Source organism: Acanthochromis polyacanthus, chromosome 16, assembly GCF_021347895.1.
Source record: "Acanthochromis polyacanthus isolate Apoly-LR-REF ecotype Palm Island chromosome 16, KAUST_Apoly_ChrSc, whole genome shotgun sequence".
Classification (NCBI taxonomy): domain Eukaryota; kingdom Metazoa; phylum Chordata; class Actinopteri; family Pomacentridae; genus Acanthochromis; species Acanthochromis polyacanthus.
The window spans coordinates 3,396,351-3,415,995 of NC_067128.1; the positions used below are offsets into that span (position 1 = coordinate 3,396,351).

The following is a 19,645-nucleotide window of genomic DNA, read 5'->3' on the forward strand; positions in this document are numbered from 1 at the left end:
ATAAATGGATAAAATACTATAAAGTGGATCACTGAAGCTCCCAAGGGCCAAACTGGTTTCCCTGAAAATATATACCAGTCCATCTACAAAGTCTAGCAGGTTACATTTAGAGATGAACCTGCAGAGACACATTCACACGAGTCAAAATATTTCTTTAGGAAATCAGTTTGGCTCTTTGGAGGATTTAAATATTCACTTTATGGTAATTTAACGATTTCAGGGTACATTTCGACTTTTCCAAATTGCTTTATGTAACTGGAAATAGTCCTTCAGTAGGGATGATAATGAGTAAACAATTAATTTACTAGCCCTGGTTCTCCACCCCTCTGATTGGTCCACCACCACAACTCCTCCTCCCACAATCACTGCACAGTACTCCAGCTGCAAACCAGACTCTCAGTCGGGGCGCCTGGTATTTGTGACCGGTTTGCCCTGGTGCATCTTTGTCATTTGTATGTGTTTTGGTCAGCTACGTCTGTTCCATAGTCACTGAGGGTTGACGATGGACATTTCGTGCTTCTGTTGTTGGCTGCTAATTCAGTGTGGAGCTCCCAGACTCAGTGGATTCTGAGGTTCCAGTTAGCAGTCCTTCATGAGGAAGCTGTTTGGTAATATGAATCTTCATGAACTGTGTGTTCAATGTCTGTGTTTAGGGGCACCAGTTTTTTTTTAGTTAGTTCTGTGCTCTCGTATTAGTTTCTGTTACTTGTGGTGGGTGTTGCTACTGTATTTATGTTTGGCTAGGAAGTTAATTGATTTGTATTTCTTTAGATAGTTTTACGAACTCTGTTAGCCTTCCTTTGGTTTTATTGTGCTCTTTGATTTGGCAACACCCACCCCTATTTTGCTTTGTTTGATCACTTTTATGTTCCATTCGTTACTGAGCAATAAATCCTTTACCTGAACTAAATAACATCCGGTATTTTTGTGACATCCAGCTAACCCTAGAGGTTGGATTGTGACAATCTGCTTTAGGATATCATCATACTTTGGGAAATATTTCCATTTAACTGACACTGGCTTTCTTTTTGCAACCAAATCTTCCTTTTCAATAGTTCTTTCCTGGCACATACATGCAGCCTGCATGTCAATAAACTCTGTCTTGTGACTAAAGTTAGAAAATAAATAAATAAATCAACCCCTCTACATCAAAACACCTTTAGATCAGAGTCTATGATGTTCTATCAGACAGACCTCTTCTGTGCATTAGTCATGGAAAATGGGAACTGTGCGAGTTTTTTCTTTTTCTATCGAGCAGCGATGATAACTCATAGCATTATGTGTTTAAGTCCATTTGCCTTAATGCACATCACACTTCTTGCCATGTCGCTCTTGCACATGTACATTCTTGCAGTTACAGATGCTAAAACAATATTGTGTGCAGAATTGTCACACAGTAGGATGATGATCAGGATTCCTGTCTTCCTACAGCACACAGGGAACATGATTGGTTGCCGGCTTACAGCCACTCCCTGTTCAAGATAAGATAAGCCTTCATTAATCCCACAGTGGGGAAATTTGCAGTCCTGCAGCAGGAAAGGGGATGATGCACAAAGTGTCAGGACAACAGTAGGAAGAGAAAAAAGAACTATGAATAAGAACAGTTGCTATTGTATAGATTCTCATACATGTAGAAATACAGATTATGCACAGACTTCATTAAATGTGGAAAATAACAGCAGTGCACAGGATCATCCTAGAAGTACAAAGATATTTGTGTTGCACAGATTCTTCTTCATGTAGTAAAGTGTATATATACAGAGCATTTTTAATGTCCAAAGTATTCATATCACATAGCTTTGAATGCAGTGATGTCTGACAGCTGGCTTCTCTTTGTCACAAGTCATTTGCCTGATGAAGCACCGAAACGTCACAAATAAGCGCATTTTTGAGAGTTAGACAGCATGAAGGAGTCTATTTGAAACTTTTTGATTTGCTCGTCCCTCTCCTACGCTACCTGTCTCATGAAAAAGATGCACAAAAAGTTCCTTTGTCTAGACTGTCAAAGCCTCACCTGCCACATCAGGGGTTCGATATTAAAGATAATCTGGTGACATATCAACCAGGACTCTGGGGCTAATTAAAACAGAGCGGCGATGAGAAGATTAACAGCTCCCTCTAATTAACAACAGCAGACAGAAACAGACAGCGAAGAGGAAGAGGACAGAGAGCTCTACCCCTGGGGTTTAGAAAAAAAATAAAGAAAAGACAAAAGGTTACCGCACGTGCACACAATTATTCATGAGCTCGTAAAAATCAGCCTGCCCAAACTCCACCACCAGAACAAACAAAAGAATCTCTTCTAAAAATATTTTACTGAAATAAAAAGACAATAAGGCCTCAAATACCCTCAGTTACCCACACAAGGTTTTCCACCCTCCTTTCTGCCACGCTAAAAAGCATAATAAATGAATTATAACCCTTTGATAATGTCTTCAAACCGAATCCAACACAAGCCTCTGGTTTACTTTAATAACACCCCAGCTACTTGTTCTGTAATCATGAGATGAATTTCCAGCTGCCACAACAACTACTGTAATATTAACAACGTATTATATATGCCGTGATGCAAAAAAAGTATTAATCATGGATGAAGAGTTTTCCGGCAGCATGGAGATGGTGGGGAGCCATGCTTAGTCATCACACAGAGGAGAGGGAGATAGAGAGACGGCGTTTTTTCCCTGAGAGGTCCTTCCTTTTTTTCTATAATCCCGTCTCTGTATCTCTATTTTCAGCATTTTGTAGCAGACTTCCACCTAACACACAGATAAACACACACACACACACACACACACACACACACACACACACACACACACACACACACTCACACACTCATTTTTAAGCATCCAGGGCTTTTACTGTCCAGCTCTCTTCCTAGCTCAGTGGCCCTGTGGCTCCACTGTGAGCCCTTATAGTGGGAGTTTTGGAGTGGAGTTTCATCCTCAGCTGACTCCTCCCTGCGTGATATAACTGCAGTCCAAAGTGCTAAGCCTCCACTTAACCGCAGATACAGCACACGAGCTAGCAACCCATTAGCCTGCAGTTTGAGCAAGGCTTATACTTAAAACCGCAGATAGATGACACTCGGCCACCGCCGCCCTCATGTGTGTCTTCTCACCGTGCACACTGCAAACATCTATTATCTTCTCCCATTGTTCCTGCTCATTTTTTAGCAGCTGCTGCTCGTCATCATTTTCATGGATTTTTCTTCTAAAGCAAACCTGGACATTCTAAAAATTGGAGAGGCATGTCAGAGAAGATAGGTAAAGAGACACTACAAAGTACAGCCTAAGAGAGGCTATTGCTCTTTTCAGGTACTTTTTTAACAGTCTTTGAACTGCACTCTCAATAGGATGTTTGATAAGGTTGGATTGTTCGAAAGATTTCTCCATGACCAGCGTGCAAAATAAGAAAAGCCGGTTTCACTAACCAAGCAAGCAAGCAAATGTAAGTCCAAACAGAATACTTGGAGGAGCAGCCATCACGTTAAATAAGACGGGTTGTAATGAAGACGCCGCTTTAAGTGAAGCAGAGTACTGTATTGTTATAGACAGAGTTCATCCAGAGCAGGTTTGAAAAGAAATCCATCATGCAGTATTTATAGACTAAAGATCGCAAGGGCATATTATTCAGCATATTCTGATGTGAATAAGACGGCAAGTTCCTTATAAATCATGAGGAGATGTAAAAGAGAAAGCAGAGAAGTATAGACACACTAAAGGAATATTTCTTATGTGAGCAAATAGCTAAGTTGGTTAGAAGAGTTGGTAAACAGACAGCCTGGCTTTGACTGAAACAGAGACTATAGGAAAGATGGCTGTAGCTATTGTGACATTTCCTGCTGGTTTGCAAACTACTGTTTTAAAGCCTCCAGTCTGTTTCCACCTTTTGTCTTCTGCAACCAGATGTGACAAGCAAAGAGTCTTGTGTCAAAAGGAGGACCTCAGTACATACATGCACATGGCAGACAGGCAGGTGAAATACGCAAACGTCACTTCAGTAAAACTTACTGGCTGAAAGGACACCAAAGGAGATCCAGGTTTTACCAGGGAAAGTCCATAATTGAAGGAAACAAATGCAAGGAAACAGAGTTTAGTTAAAACAGCCAAACTTGGGGAGCTAAACAGATGCAGGGAACACAGAGGGAGGTAAACAGATGACATGGCAGCTAAGTGAGGAAGAGAGAAGACTGCTGATTGGATGATGAGACCCAGGTGAAACCGAAAGGGCGGGGCAGTCAAGAACAGGAAGCAAAACCAACAGTGACATGAAAGCTCAGACATCTTTTCAGTATAAAACAGGAAATAAACTAAATGATGAAAACTAGAACCACGACAAGGAGTCGATCTGACTGCAAACTTGTGAACACTACATGCGAACTAAAGCATGCTCTGCTTTATCCTCAATTTTCCTCTAAATGGGACCATAATTTTAAAAATTAACATCACGTCTTTTCTTGAGACTTGATTGAGACTCTAGAGATTTTTGCACTCAATCCAGTCTGTCAACATAAGTGAAAACATCCAAAGCATGTTTTCAGCTACTAATTGATCAGTAAATGAATCATGAAATATATTAATTATTAAACTATACTATATATGCATATTATGATATTTAAAAAAAATCTTACATCAAGATTGGATGAAGGCATCCCTAATTGAAACCAAAAAATTATTTAAGTGAGAAGTGACATCATTTTCTCATAGACATTTTATACGCTGAGACTTCTTTTTGTAAGAAAACACAGGTTTAGGTCACTTCTGCACTGGCTTCGCTTTTCAGACCCTGAGGCTACAGTCAGCTTTTATTTACAGTCTATGATGTGAAGATAACAAACTCTGCTTACCAGCATATCTGCAGCTTGCAAATTATTACAGGTTGTTGAATTTGTGCAAATAAAATGAATCGTAAAAATGGCATGTTGTGGTTTTAAAGGGTTTTTGGTAGGCGGCATGTTTTTTCTACAGTCAGACTAGCAGTTCTGAATGATTTGGTCTCTGTGCTAAGCTAATCTAAGCCAACCGCGCTTGCCTGCAGCTTAATATTTAATAGGTTGAATGCCAGCATAACCTGATTAATGTGTGTGGGAAGTATGTATTGCTCCTGCTACTGTAAGTCTGAACAATACATTTCAACAAGCCTGCTGCCAGCGGACACCACCTGCTGTGCCGCCATCAATAATCCATGAGGGTCCTAATAATGCTGCATCACGGTTTACCACCTCCACACTGAAGGTCACTTGTGTTTTCCCTCTCACACACAAAAACACACACAAAGATACTGATTGATCCTAATTGTACTTATTTTGCCTCAAATCCCTGCTGCCTGTCTGGCTGGCCGGTCACTAAAGAGGCCGTTAGCGGGTCAAAGTGATTACACTATCAAGGACATCTATTAGAATCCAATTTGGCCAGGTTGGGTCCTCAAACGGGCCCAGCTAACCTCCTTAATGGACATTCATTTATCTCCCGTTGTTTGGGAACAGTTGCGTGCGAGGTCCGCAGCTTTGGTGCTAAGCAGGATGGATGTGATATTTAGATCAATAGGTCCAGCTTATGGGGAAAAATGTGATGGTATACAGATGATAAGAGGGAGATATTTCATCGTAAATGTCAGAGTAATGTAACCATCAGTGCCCAGGGAGGGGGCACAACACATGCACATCAGATTACGCACATAAATAGACACATCAGTATACATTCAGACCATATACTGTATAAGCATCGACTTATAGAGCACATGAAGGCACTTCATCTATCACTCCCTCTCACACTGTTGAGCATCTATTTGAATAATGAGGAGAAGCACCTGTCAGGCTTAGTTATCTTGACACATGGACTGTAGTCCTAACACCTACATACATCTGAAGGGGGTGAGGGAGAGACAAAGAGACCAAGAGCACACTCGCTGCACTGCAGGGTACCTGCATGTTTTTTTAACCACATACCTCGCAGCTTGAATAGACAATCGGCAGAGAGGTGCCGGTGTCGTAATGCTGCATCAATCACTGAGCTCACCATGAGAAACCGCTGATCTGAGATGAGAACCATCGCTCTTACAAGAGCACAAGCTTAAAATATGCCATTTGAAGAACACATAATGCACAGAATATCCTCTTTGGTGAGTGGTACGTATTTGCTGTCACTTGAGTTTCCCTGTAGAGTTTTCTTTTAGCAGGGAAGATGAACTATGAATTCTCTGAACCCTGGAAAAGTGCACGTCCAGCTGGATTTGTATTATTTGGCTTTTCAAAACTTTCTGACAAAGTTCTGTCGCAGTAGGGCTTACTTTTAGTCTTCACAATGTCCTTCTATTGGTGGCTAACATTCTCCAAAAGCATTCAACGAATGTCTGATGAAAATACGTCACCGTAGCTCCCTCTCTGATTGTTCATTAAACCCCTAAAAACTGATCACAGTGTATTAAAGTTATACATTTATACAATTTTTTCTCCATCAAAAAAATCCCTTCCATCCTTTGACGTCTCATTTCGACATTTCGATGTGGCCCCTCGTGTTCAAAGCAAGCAGATTTAGTTTTGGTTTAGGCAACAAAACTATGTGTTTAGGTAGAATGACACTTGGTTTGGGTTAATATACAACCATTTTCCAACATGTTTGAAGCTTGTCCTTTATTTTCTGGGTTTTGTGGATGAACGTGTTCTGTGGATTTTACATGTAACCTAAACAAAATCCCTAAAATATTCTCATAATACTGCGGGCATAATGCTCCACTCTGTTTTTAAATGACATTTTCTAAGAAATATTCTACCACCTGATACCGTAATGACATCCTGAAATATTATTTTTTTAACATTGGTTTGAAGTTTTTTTCCCCTTTGTTGTCACGTACCGTAATCTGTCACCATCCTCGGACTGTTGCTGCTAAAACTTGGCAAATGTTGCAATCTCATATCACTGTTTTTTTCAATTGATAAATATGCTTTAAACATTCTCTGAGCACCACAATGAAATATTATCTTTAAAACAGAATTAGAACTTTTAGGTAATGTCACCAGTATTGTGGGAACACTTCCTGTCAGCTGAGTTGAACTCCATTAACCTCAAACAAAAAGCCCACGAGAACTTGCTGTGCCATTTTTGATCAGATAAAAAGTCTGTCCAGATGGTAAAAAAATTAAACTGTGAATTGCTCTGTAGTTGATATTTGACCTCCCTAATAAGTGCCTGTGGTGAAACAAATGTAAAGGTTGTAACCTTCCTATTACTTGTCATAAAGCTTTACAAACAAACAGATACAGTATCTGTTAGTGTTGTTTTTCAGTACACTGACATGAACAGGAAATCGCTGTGTTCAGACTGAGACTTGACTTGGACCAACAGCACAGACCACTGATGTTTCATCATCTCCACCGCAGAGTTCAGCAGCTTTGATAAAATGAAAGGTGGATCAGTTGTCCAGGGGACTGAGAGGTTCCAGCATTAGGATGCAACGATTTTAGTTTTTCCTAACAGTAAAATGGTGTTTTGAAGTCTTTACACAGGACTTGTCACATGTCCCATTTCTCGTCTGCTCTTTCCTGAGGCTGGTGGTGAAAAAGGAACAAACAAAATGCATTTACTCAGCTACTGTATCTGAGTACAAACCTGAGGTACTCACACTTCCCCTTTCCTCAAAATTTCAACTTTTTCACTTCATCTCTGAGAGAAACATATCACCTTTCACTTCAGCACATTTATCTTAAAGCTTTAGATGCTAGTTACTTTAAAAATTAAGCAATTAATTAGTCCATCAACAGATAATTTGCATCTACTTCGATAGTGTTTGGACCATTTTGATGGAATGTCTCACTACTTTACAATTTTTGAAATCATGAATCGATCAGTGGTGAAAATAATCATCTGATTTATCCATAAGGAAACTAAGCATTAGTTGCTTGCTGCTGTGAAATAGTTCAAAATTAACTAAAAATAAAGAATGAAATCGTGCCAGAGTAATAATATTCTAAAAGGGCCTAAAGTTTTCTGTATTGAATACTTCAACCTTTAATAAGATAAGATAAGATAAGATAAGATAAGATAAGATAAGATAAGATAAGATAGACTTTATTGATCTCACAAAGGAGAAATTTACCGTTACAGAGCTCTTAGGAACAAACAGAGGGGTGCAAAAAGTCACGAAAGGTGCAAGTACAAGATAATAAAGATAATACTTTAAGTGTTACCCCCTGAGTTAAAACAGAATAAAAGATAAGATGAAATAGAACAAAATAAATAATAAAATGCACCGTATAAGAAAATGTATAAATCATATCTAGGAAATGTAAACACACGATGAGGTAGTGCAAAGAAAGGTGACTGAATTCATGGATATTAGTACTATACAAGTACATTTTCATGACATTCTTTTACTTAGATAGTACTTTTGATACATTGTTTTTATTTGCAGCAGAGTACTTTTACAGTGTGGAATTAATTCTTTTACTTTAGTAAAGAATGTGAATACTTCCTCCATCACTGCCTGAGATACAGTAAAGTCGCTAAAATACCAAAAAACACACACTTGACAATTTACTTTACAAAAATCTTAAATTATTACAATGACTGTAACCCATTTCCATATTCTGCTTTCTGATTTGAAAGAACAGCTACACTTTTACAAACTTGCACAGCTCGCTCCTGCCAAGGGTCAGCTGTTCACAGAGTCATGTCAAGGTGAGCTCAACATAAACTAAAAATCCTCCACATCAAAATGAAATATTGCTTTAACCGTAGCGTCTGACACCCCGGATCCCGACAGGCAAAGGTCCTGGCAAGACGCCGCCGCCACCTGGGCGCCGGTGCTCCCTGACACCTGGCAGGGCCGGCCGTGTGATACCTAAGTGTTTCAGACTCCGGCCAGATGGTTGCGTGAAGAGAGATCACACATGCAGACAAAGGCGTAACCGCAGACACATACAGTTTGGCATACAGTTCCCTCACACAAATAATTCATGGGAGCCAGATGCAGTGTAGCTCTGGAAGTCTTAGACACATGCAGAGAAACGGATACGGCTCACGTTTCTGATCTTTTTGTTACATTCATAAGAAGGTGAAAGGCTTCTACACTTTGCTCTAGACATTATTTTGCATATTAGTTTTTATATTAGCTTGAAGGTTGAGAATTTACAGGCTTTCATAATGTATGGGACAGAAAATGTGTCTTTCCAAAGCTTTAAAAGTTTTATCAGAAATAGATTTCTCCCAGTAACTCGCTTCTTATTTTTGTTAGAATGAAAAAAGTAGATCAGTTCTTCTAAATGACTGCAGTATATATGAAACACATCAATCAGCCACAACCTTAAAACCACTGGCAGGTGAAGTGAAGAACACTGATTATTTCTTAAAATGGCAGCTGCACGGGTTGGGATGTATGAAGCCGAAAGTGAACAGTCAGTTTTTGAAGTTGATGTGATAGAAGCAGGAAAAATAGGAAGCACATGGATCTGAGTGACTGTGACATAAGTCAGACTGTGATGATTAGATTGGGTCAGAGCATCCCTGTAAGGTCTTGTGGGGTGTTCCCAGAATGCAGAGGTTAGAATCTACTAAAAGTGGTCAAAGGAAGGCTTACTGATGAACTGGTGATCCACATCTGGAGTAAAAAGCTTAAAACCTTAATGTTGCTACGACAGAAAGGTACCAGAACATACCGGGCATCGCAGCTCACTGTATATGGTGTTACGTAGCTGCAGGCTGATAGGAGTGTCCATACTGAGTCCTGTCCTTGTCTAAAAGCTCCTACAATGAGCACATCAGCATCAGAACAGGACCATGGGCCAATAAAAGTAGGTGCTTGGTCAGATGAACTATATTTTCTTTAACATCATATGGATGGACAGGTGTGTGCGCCACCTCAACTGGGGAAAAGATGGCAGTAGGATGCACTATGAGAAATAAGCAACTCAGGGGAGGCAGTGTGATGCTCTGGGCAATGTTCTGGCATTCCTGTGGATGTTACTTTGACACCCACCTAAATACTGTTGCAGACAACATGCACCGCTTCATGGCAGCAATATTCCAGATGGTAGTGGCCTGTTCTCTGCCTCACTGCAAAGTTTGTCTAGGAGTGTTTTGAGAACAATCACATGAACAATCATTTTTGCACAAGTGCAATTTAATATGTGAAAACATGTTAAAACCACACAGAAAAGAATGTGGACCACAAGTGAAACATGTGCTTCAAACATTAGAAATATGCAATTTTGGAAAGCTTTCACAGTGCATTTGAATGAAACCAGTATGTGCTCTTATGTGCAACCCATGGGATTATACGTGGACACCATGTAAAACAAAAAAATCTACTTCAGATGCAGTCATTTTGCACAAAAACATACAACAGTGCAACAGATAGGGTTAAGCCTGGCGGTGCTGGAGCTTGAACCGTTAAATTGTGACCAGTAACCTGAACAGCTGAGCCAACATTATCTATAAACCAAAGGGAAATACACAACTACAGTGGACACGATACACTGTTCCTGCAGTCCGCTGCAAGACAGAGGAAGATCCTTCACGGGAAAACAGGGAACAGGTAAATGCAAGCTTCACTGAACTCTGTGTCTCACCTGTGATTGTAATTATTATCCCATGGGTTCCACATGAATGAATGCAAGCTTCATCCCTCCCTCAGTTAACTCCTACCTTGACCTGTTGCATCTGGAGAAATGGTCCACACATTACTGCACTTATGATGAATCTTAGAAAATGTGTAGTGTTTGTAACATGGTACCACATGTGGAAACCATGTGAAATTCAAGTGTTTATCTTTAAGGGTCCAGAGATCTCCGAGCATCAAGAAACAACGAGGTGTGCTGGAAAAAAAAGTTCAAGCTCAAAGCCTGATTGTAGAGTCCAGATCTGATCGGTCAGAGCTGTTTTAATAACACGAGGTGGACTGACGGTTTTAACGTTGTGACTGATTGATGTATAATGGTACTGGGACGAGGTTCAGGAAAAGGTAGAACTTCAAGTCATCCATCTAGATCCGCCATCCCGTCTCCTTGTACTGAAAGTTTTCGTGTTCGAACACAGACAAAGGCCAGACTGCAGATTTTGAATAACAAGAATGACAAAGACAGAAAAGAAGAGAAAAAGCCAGACACAGAAAGATACAATGAGGCCCTCTGCCCTGCAAAAACTACTTCAGAGGCAGAGTGGGTGAAACAAAAGCAGGCACGGAGGGACAAACAAAGTGATGAAAGCTCAGAGGATTTTCGAAAAAGATGACACATTTCTTTCATTTGCAGAAAGAATGCCTGCTTATCAAAGCAACGTACAATACAATGCTGAAGCACAAGACATTTTTTTTCATCTTTTGTTCTCCCTGCAATTGTACTGGAAATCATATGGCACATAAATCATGTGGACATTTCTTTATTTCCACCAAGCACGCACCACCGCCATATGCTTTCAAGTGGGAGACAATTTGTTTTTCAAGGGGCCCTTGGAAAAGAGCTTTGATGCCATCCAAAAGGAAGAGGGAAAAAAAGAACGTGTACATTTCATTGAAGTTGCCCCCCTTTGGAAGATAAAGCCAATACATATTAGAGAAGAGGGGGGGCGCCATCTTCTATCAAAGCCCTGGAATGACTCTCAGGTTTATTGGAGATGTAGTGCATCAGAGAGGGAGAAATCCCACAGCTTCCAGTCTTAAACAAAGGTGTAGCCACCAGTAACACCAGCACCACCCTTTCTCTTTCTAACGAAGCCCAGTTCATTCATATTCCCTACTTTGTATCTCCAAAGCAATCACTCATGTCTCAGTTGTAATGGAACGTACAGCAGTCACTTCGACCTAGCGAGAGGGAGCTCCTATTATTCCCTCATTGCACTGACAGATGATTCCTGGATGTGATAGCAAGAGCCTGAGAGAGAGAGAGAGAGAGAGAGAGAGAGAGAGAGAGAGAGAGATGTAATGTAGAGACAGGAAAAGAGATAGAATATAAGGGAGAAGCGTAACGTTCGGGCTGCTAATGTTTGCTTTCAGGTTTGAAATAAAGCTGCTGCGGGGAGATAGGAGACAGATCAATCAGTGCACAGAGAACAGGGTTAGAATTCTGGGTCTAAGCAGGTGATTTGTCTGCAGGCTGAAATGGAATTGGACATTCATACAGGAATGGTTATGAATATGGAACCAGGCAGTGACTTTGAAAATGGAACAGTTCAGGATGAAGCGCTTCCATAAGCCGCGGAGACTGCAGGTGGGAACAAGTGATGTAGTCTTCGAGGCAGCCATTTTTCATCGCCTGTGTGTAAATTCCCCAAAGAAGGTTTGGGTTCACCCCCGTTGGTATTTTATGGGCTGTGATCCCTCTTCCCCACTTGCTGACTTCTCAGCATTTAAATGAAGAGGACAAAGAGCAAGAAAGGAGCTACACAAATGTAAAAAGAATGTCTTCATCTGCTTGTGTTTGGATTCCTCGGTCTTTCGTCACACACTGCACAGATCCCAAACTTATTTTTGCTGGCCACTGTGATCACTTCTCTTGTATAGTGGCTTTAAAACAGGCCTTCTCAAACTTGACTCCAAAAGATAAGGGGCAAAAATCTACATTTTGCGCTGCATGCAAAAATATTATGCAGTATGGCTGGATTCCAATGTCAGTGAAGCACATTGATGACTGAGCAAATGAGACCACATTTACATTTAGTCACTTCAAGCATCCTGTGTGTGTCGGATCTGTGTAAATCTAAGATTCATTAGAGACAGACTTGTATTAGTTTAAAGGGCACTACATGGCCGTGCACCAGACTCTGAAATGCTTTTGGTTTATGAACCAGGAAGGTCCCTCAGATTCTTTTCTTTTTGTTGTTCTGCAACACATTTGGTGATGCTGTGTTCAGCCACTATGTTCTGACCCAGCCAGATAATGAGAAAGCGAAAATATGTATACTTTTAAATGTAAACCAAAATCCCAAGATTAGCATTCAGTCTGGCTTTTGCAGAACACAACAACAATGAGTACACACCTGTGCAATATCCCTTAAATGTCAAAAGGATTGTAATTCTATCACTTTACAGAATTGCGTTGCTTTTAACTTGAACAGTTTGGTATTTGTGCTTATGGAGGTATAAAAACAAACAGTTCAGATTTTCTACATTAAAATACAGGCTCCACAGAAGGAGCTCAACAAAAGTCAGTACATTTTTCATTACTGAGAATCAAATCTTTTAATTTTTAGTGTTTCATACATTAAACTTTTTTTGATGACAGACTTAAACCTCCTTGGCATGAAGGATACCAGCGTAGCTCAGATATCTGGAGAGATGTTCTGCTATTCTTCAGAGACTGTTTATTTTTCATCTGCTCTTTGCTGAAGGGCTTATGTTCTACCTTTCTCTTTAAAAAAACAAAAATGTTTTACTGCATCATAGTCAGGAGATACTCTTGTCTTGGTATAAGTTTGCACTTTTTCCTGCAATGAAACTCTTGTAAAATTTTAGGAATGGGCTCATTGTAGTGCAGGAATATTATTTTTCCAAGATTCTGCAGACTGGGAATCATCCAGTATTGAGGTATATATACAGAAGTCATCTATATATATATACCATTTGCACTTAAGCAGTTTCATACTGTCACACTCCCACTGTGGTGCTTCACTGTCAGGACTGCATTCACTGTGGTTGTCCTGGCCAGGTTCACACCAAATGTGCTGAATCCAACAGTTGTATCTCTGTTTCATCTGACAAACAAATATGCTACTAATAATTATTGGGCCTCTTTTCATATTCTTTTGCAAAGTTTTATCTCGTAGTTTTGTGCCTAAGAACAAGCAAGGATGTTTTCACAGATGCCATTTATCGAGGCGTCTGTCCTTCACACTGACTACAAAAACTCCAATTTAGATTGATAATCCCTGTGCCAACTCCCTATCTGGCTCTCAGAGCTGACATATGAAGGTAGCATGCTGTTCATGGCAGAGAATGGTCATTGTGGCTCTGATTAGTGGACAAAGCAGGCCTGAAGTAAAGCAGGTATGCAGATAGACACACCATTGGTTGAAGACTGAGAAAGTTCTATGGTTCACAGATCTTTTAAGAACCATGTTCATGCAGTTTGGCTAATTGGAAACCACAGGTGTACTCAGTTTACTTTCAGTGTTCACAGGTTTGCAAACTTATATGTTAGTGATCACAAGTGTATTTACTTTTGTTGGACTGCCTTTCACTTTGGATTGTATTTTCAACATTGTTGGTTGTAAGTATTTGTTCTTTGAAAACACTCTACTCGTCAAATTAGAAAAAAAGGCATTTATTGAGAGGTGATAGTTTTGAATGATTTTATATTTAAGTGATGTTGCACAGGAGTATTTCGAAAAATATTTCATAACTTTGTTTTTATTGCTTTCCCATTATTTGGTGTGCATTATCTCACAATAAGTTTTTTACCATTCTGTGTTTTGTCAGTCAGTTTTGAATCACTTTGTTTAAAAACGTTAGGTTAATAAGGACTACTTTAAAAGAAGCTGTTCACTATTAAACATTGTTTTTTGTATTGTGTGCAATAAAAGGCTACTTTCTGATGTGAAATATGTGGGGTCGTCAGTGAGCACATGTGCGGAAAATGTGTAAACACTGAAGTTTGCAACCATTCGTAAATGTCAAAAGCACAAGTACATCTAGTATGAAACAGAGCCAGTTTGTTGTTGAATCACGTCTATCCAGCCCTAAATCAAGCCTTGCCCTATGAATCAGCTGCAACCTTGTGATTCATTTCAGCTGATTCGGATCTGAAATGTCCTTCCCTCCCACTTATTCTATCTGATTGGCTTCCTGAGGTTGCTTCCTCCCATCTCCTTCCATTTGTATAATGAAGAGACTATTGATTACTCATCCAGACAGATGGACAGACAGATGGACACAAGAATAGTGACAAAGACTGGAATAAACACGCAAACAAATACGTAGGCAAAGCCTGGAGATGAGACAGATAGACAGTCGAACAGCACAGGCTGACAGACTATGAGCCAATGTGTATGTTGGAGCAATCACGTCAAGATGGAACAATGAAAGGCAAACCATGACTGCATACACTAGAAACTAAACAATGATGGTGGCCATGATAAGCTTTATCCAGGAGCTAAATTGGAATTTGTGAGGAGCTCTTGTCCAGTAAGGCTGGCGCTTCCAGTCCAGATAGTAAAGAGAGGGACAATTTCTTAAGTAGACAGTAGCTCTGGTTACAACTGCTTCCATTGTGCTCTGGTGATGTGCTTTGTTCCAATTAACAATGGCATCGTTTCTGGAAAGGTGTGTCGCCACTGAGTTTTTCAGACATTTTTAAAGTTGGACAAACTAAATTCCATTCGCCTCCTTTGTTCTGGTGGCACTTTAGACGTAGATGCCTAAAATTAAATCTATAGCTGGATTCTACTGAAGACAAACCAGAGTTTTTTCATTTTCTGTTTATTTTATGTGTGTACTTTCTGTGGCTTTTGGTGAATTGGATGAAACAACATATTAAATTATAGAAGAAGAAGAAATACATTCACCTGTAACACTGTGAAGAACCTCAAGTTACAGACAGACAGACAGATAGATAGATACTACCTAAATAAACTGCAGCAGCAGACTATTTTTTGTTATCTTCATTTAATTTATGGTTCAGGAAACATTCCTGTCATACATAAAAGCAGACCTATCTTTGCATTGATCCAACTAAACCATCTGCAGTAACTTATGGGCTCAGTGTAATGAATTGCGTTTTTATCGGCTGACTGTCTGTTGCCCTTTTCTTTATTTACTTAAGTGATAAGATCAGTTCATGCTTGCAGTGATATCACCACTGCAAAAACTGTTCATTTGGGCAGCAAAACTTTAAAAGCTCTGCAATAATCCACTTCACATGCACAAAAAAAGGAAATTGCTACAGATGAAACTACGTGATGGTGCTGGATTCATCCTGAGCACGACTCAGTGATTTCACTCTAGATTCAATTAGATTGGATTGGATTAGCATGTTAACTGAAGTAAAACTAAACTCAAACTCTACTTTTACCTCTTAACCACTCCTGCACAGCTGGTAGGTTCACTCAACACAAACTTGAGTTGTGCAGCATAACTTTATCCGAACCCAAAGAACTTTGTATTAAATTTTAGTAGAGACGTCAAAGTTTCAAAGATGCCACATACAGTATGTCAGGGTGAATTTGGGAAAAACCCTAGACAGAATATTTCTATTTGATGGAACAGCATAGCCATGAAAAATGAAAAATCTTCGCTTTGAATATTTCACTCAACATACGATACTGTAGCTTCAATTAGGAGCTGGAACGAGCTGTAATACATATATTATCAGACAATGTGGAAGAAGATGATTTTTACATTCTTAAAGATACGTGAGGGGGAAATTAAAGCGGAAACCTTATTGCATTCAGCAGAGACTTTCTCTTTATCTCAAAGAATTATTAAGATATCCTGGCGGGCAGACATGCAGAGCAACGCATGGATTTACACAACACAAACTCCATCAGATGGGGCTTTTAAAAATAATAAATTAGTCAAAAAACAAGACCAGAAGAACTAAGTATATTTCATTTGATGTTCTCTCCGTTGCCCTCTGAGTTACTTCCATCAGATGAGCACCCCCATCCCCACTTACCCACTTCCTCACTCTCCTTCCTCTGTTGTCAAACCCCTCTAAGACAGGCCTGTAAGGGAGCTGATCTCCTTTGATTCACTTGGACTAGGAGGAGACAGACAGGGGAGAGAGAGAAAGACTGTGAGAGTAGAGGAAACGGAGGATTCACTCAGCAACAGCCCCGGCCCTCTCATCCTGCCGCCGAAGCAGCGCTCGTTTCCCTCAGAACTTCAGTATTCTTCCCAGGGCCAGAGAGATGGGCGGGGGGGGAGGAAGGTGTAACAAGAGGCGAGGACGGACTCTGCATACAAAGATTTAGCTGAGAAAGAGAGCAGGACACACAAAAGGAAAGTAGGGAGAAAGAGAAAGGGTAGAAAAGTCAGGGATTACAAACAGAAAGAGATTTGAACATGTTCACTGGAGTCTTTGCCATACTGTCCAAGTAGCAGCTGAATGTGTTGCCTTTAGTAGAATTAAATAGGCCCTTGGTTCTGGGACTATATGGCACCATCTGAAAAAACCTTCAATATATAGAAGAAAGGCAGGTCCAATTACTGAGCTGCAGGGTTGGGAAGGAACATTGCTACAATTGACTGTTCATAAAGATGGATGAACCCTCCACGATGTCACTACAAAGTTTCCTTAAGAGCAGTTTTAGAGCTCAGTGCGGTCTTGGACATCTTGGCATTGACTCCTCCTAACTTCCAGTTAAATCCAAGCATAAGCACAGAGTTGGAGCTTGGGTGGAGTCGAACCACAGACTGTCAGACAACACCCAACCTTAAGCGGCCACGCTCTTAATTATGCACAACTTCAAGCTACAATACAATTTAACTGGGTGATTTGTATAAAAATTCAACTGCGTAGAGCAGTCATGAATAGATTAATTTAGCTATAAAGACCAAATTAATTTTTTCTGTACCTGGCTGTAAACATGTTTATTTCTGCTGTACAGTTGGGAATTTTAACATGGGGGTATATGGAGATTGAGCCTCAAGTGGGCATTTGAGGAACTGCAGCTTTTGTCACTTTTGTGCTTCCAGACAGCGCCACCTACCATAATGAATGATCTCTAAAATGTGTGACTTGTGGTTTAAAATAGTACTTACAATTTCAGAGGTATATTCAAAGAGTATTCCACACAGAGTATGGCTGTATGTCCAGTTACTTATAGTTTCAAAGGTTATTCCACCCAAATAGTACTTTCTAGTAAGTAAGTAAGTAAAATTTATTTATATAGCACCTTTCACAGACAAATACAGTCACAAAGTGCTTCACAAAAAAAAAAACAGCATAAAAGAAAAAAAACACAATAGAAACTCAAATAACAAGTATGACTTAAAACAATAAGAATGGTGATCATAAACAGTCACATATCAGGTGAGTCTAAAATGCTTGGAGAAACAGGTGGGTTTTAAGATTACGCTTAAAAGCCTCCACGGAATCAAGACAACGCAAGGATAGTGGAAGAGCATTCCAGAGCTGTGGAGCAACAGCCTGGAAAGAACGACCACCGCGAGTTTTAAACTTGGTTCGGGGAGCCGCAATAAGAATTTGATCAGATGATCTCAGCGTCCGGGAGGGAACGTAAGGACGCACAAGATCTCTGATATAGACAGGAGCCTGATCATGGAGGGCTCTAAAAGTTAACACCAAAATTTTAAAATAAACACGATACTGGATTGGAAGCCAATGAAGATTTTTTAAGACTGGGGTAATATGAGTTCGCCTATTTGTACGAGTCAATAACCTTGCTGCAGCATTTTGAACATGCTGTAGACGAGAAAGCTCATTTTTGTCAAGACATGAAAACAGACTGTTGCAATAGTCCAAACGAGAAGAAACAAAAGCATGAATTATCAACTCAAGGTCATTTTTAGATACCATTGGTCTAAGTTTAGAGATTTTCCTCAATTGGAAGAAGCAATTTCTTGTCAGCTGCTTTGAGTGGTGTTCTAAAGACATGTCTTTGTCGAAGATAACACCAAGATTCCGGAAACTCGATTTTCCTGACAAATTAAAATTAGATAGGTACTGATTGATCCCTGCAATGGCATCATCAGGAGCCAACACCAATGTTTCAGTTTTCTCGTCATTAAGACTCAAACAATTTGCACCCAGCCATTGTTTAATTTCGGAAAGACAAGTTAATAATGAGTTCAATTTAAAGAACCTGGATTTTGCCGGTAAAGAATGTTAAAAAATTATCACAATCTGCCTTACAGAACACAGGTGTAATCGGAGCAGCCGGGGATACAATAGAGTTGATTGTGTCAAACAAAACTTGTGGCCTTTTCTTATTAACAGTAATCAGCTTCCGAAAATAATCAGATCTGGCCTCAGTTATCATGTTGTTCAAAGAAGACAAAAGACCCCTGAGGTGTAATCTATGAACCTCAAGTCGAGAGGATTTCCAAAGGCGCTCTGTTTTTCTGCAAAGTCTTTTCATTTCGCGAACAGAATCATTTATCCAGGGGCATACGGGTTTTTTGGACACCAAATTAGATCTAAAGGGTGCAACCTGGTCCAAAATGGATTCGCAGTATCTGTTAAAGCCGAGAGTGAGACTATCTACATCGTGATAGTTCAGGAGCAAATTAGAATCAAACAAAGCAGAAAAACTATCTGCAGTATTTCCAGTAATGAGCCGCCTCCTTATTCTCATCTTGGGAGGTACAGGCTCAGGAGTAAGAATCAACTGAAAAGAAATAAAACTATGATCACTCATGTGAACATCCTCAACACAAAGATTTTCAATATTTAGGCCAAGTGAAAACACTAAGTCTAAAGTATGGCCCTCCTTATGCGTTGGTCCAGAGACATGATGGTCAAAATTAAAAGTTTCAATCATTGTTAAAAATTTCTCTGCTTGGCGACATTTGCTGTCATCAATATGGATGTTAAAATCTCCAAGTATTAAAACCTTCTCCAATTTTATAAGTGTAGTTAAAAATACACAAAAATCATTTAAGAAGTTAGAAGCATAGCCAGGTGGGCGATAAACCAAGACACAATAAAATGGATTTGAAGACCCAACTTTTAGCAACTATGATTCAAAAGCGG

The 19,645-nt window shown here is 39.8% G+C and overlaps 1 protein-coding gene across 1 annotated transcript in view; it reads right to left on the bottom strand.

Moving 5' to 3' along the window:
- Positions 1-16,623, bottom strand: part of LOC110957341 (neurexin-3b) — a 373,395-nt gene extending 356,772 nt beyond the window's left edge. The window contains 1 exon segment of the mRNA XM_051936556.1: positions 16,604-16,623. The gene's annotated coding sequence lies outside the window, so the exon portion shown is untranslated.
- Between the last annotated feature and the right edge of the window lie 3,022 nt (positions 16,624-19,645).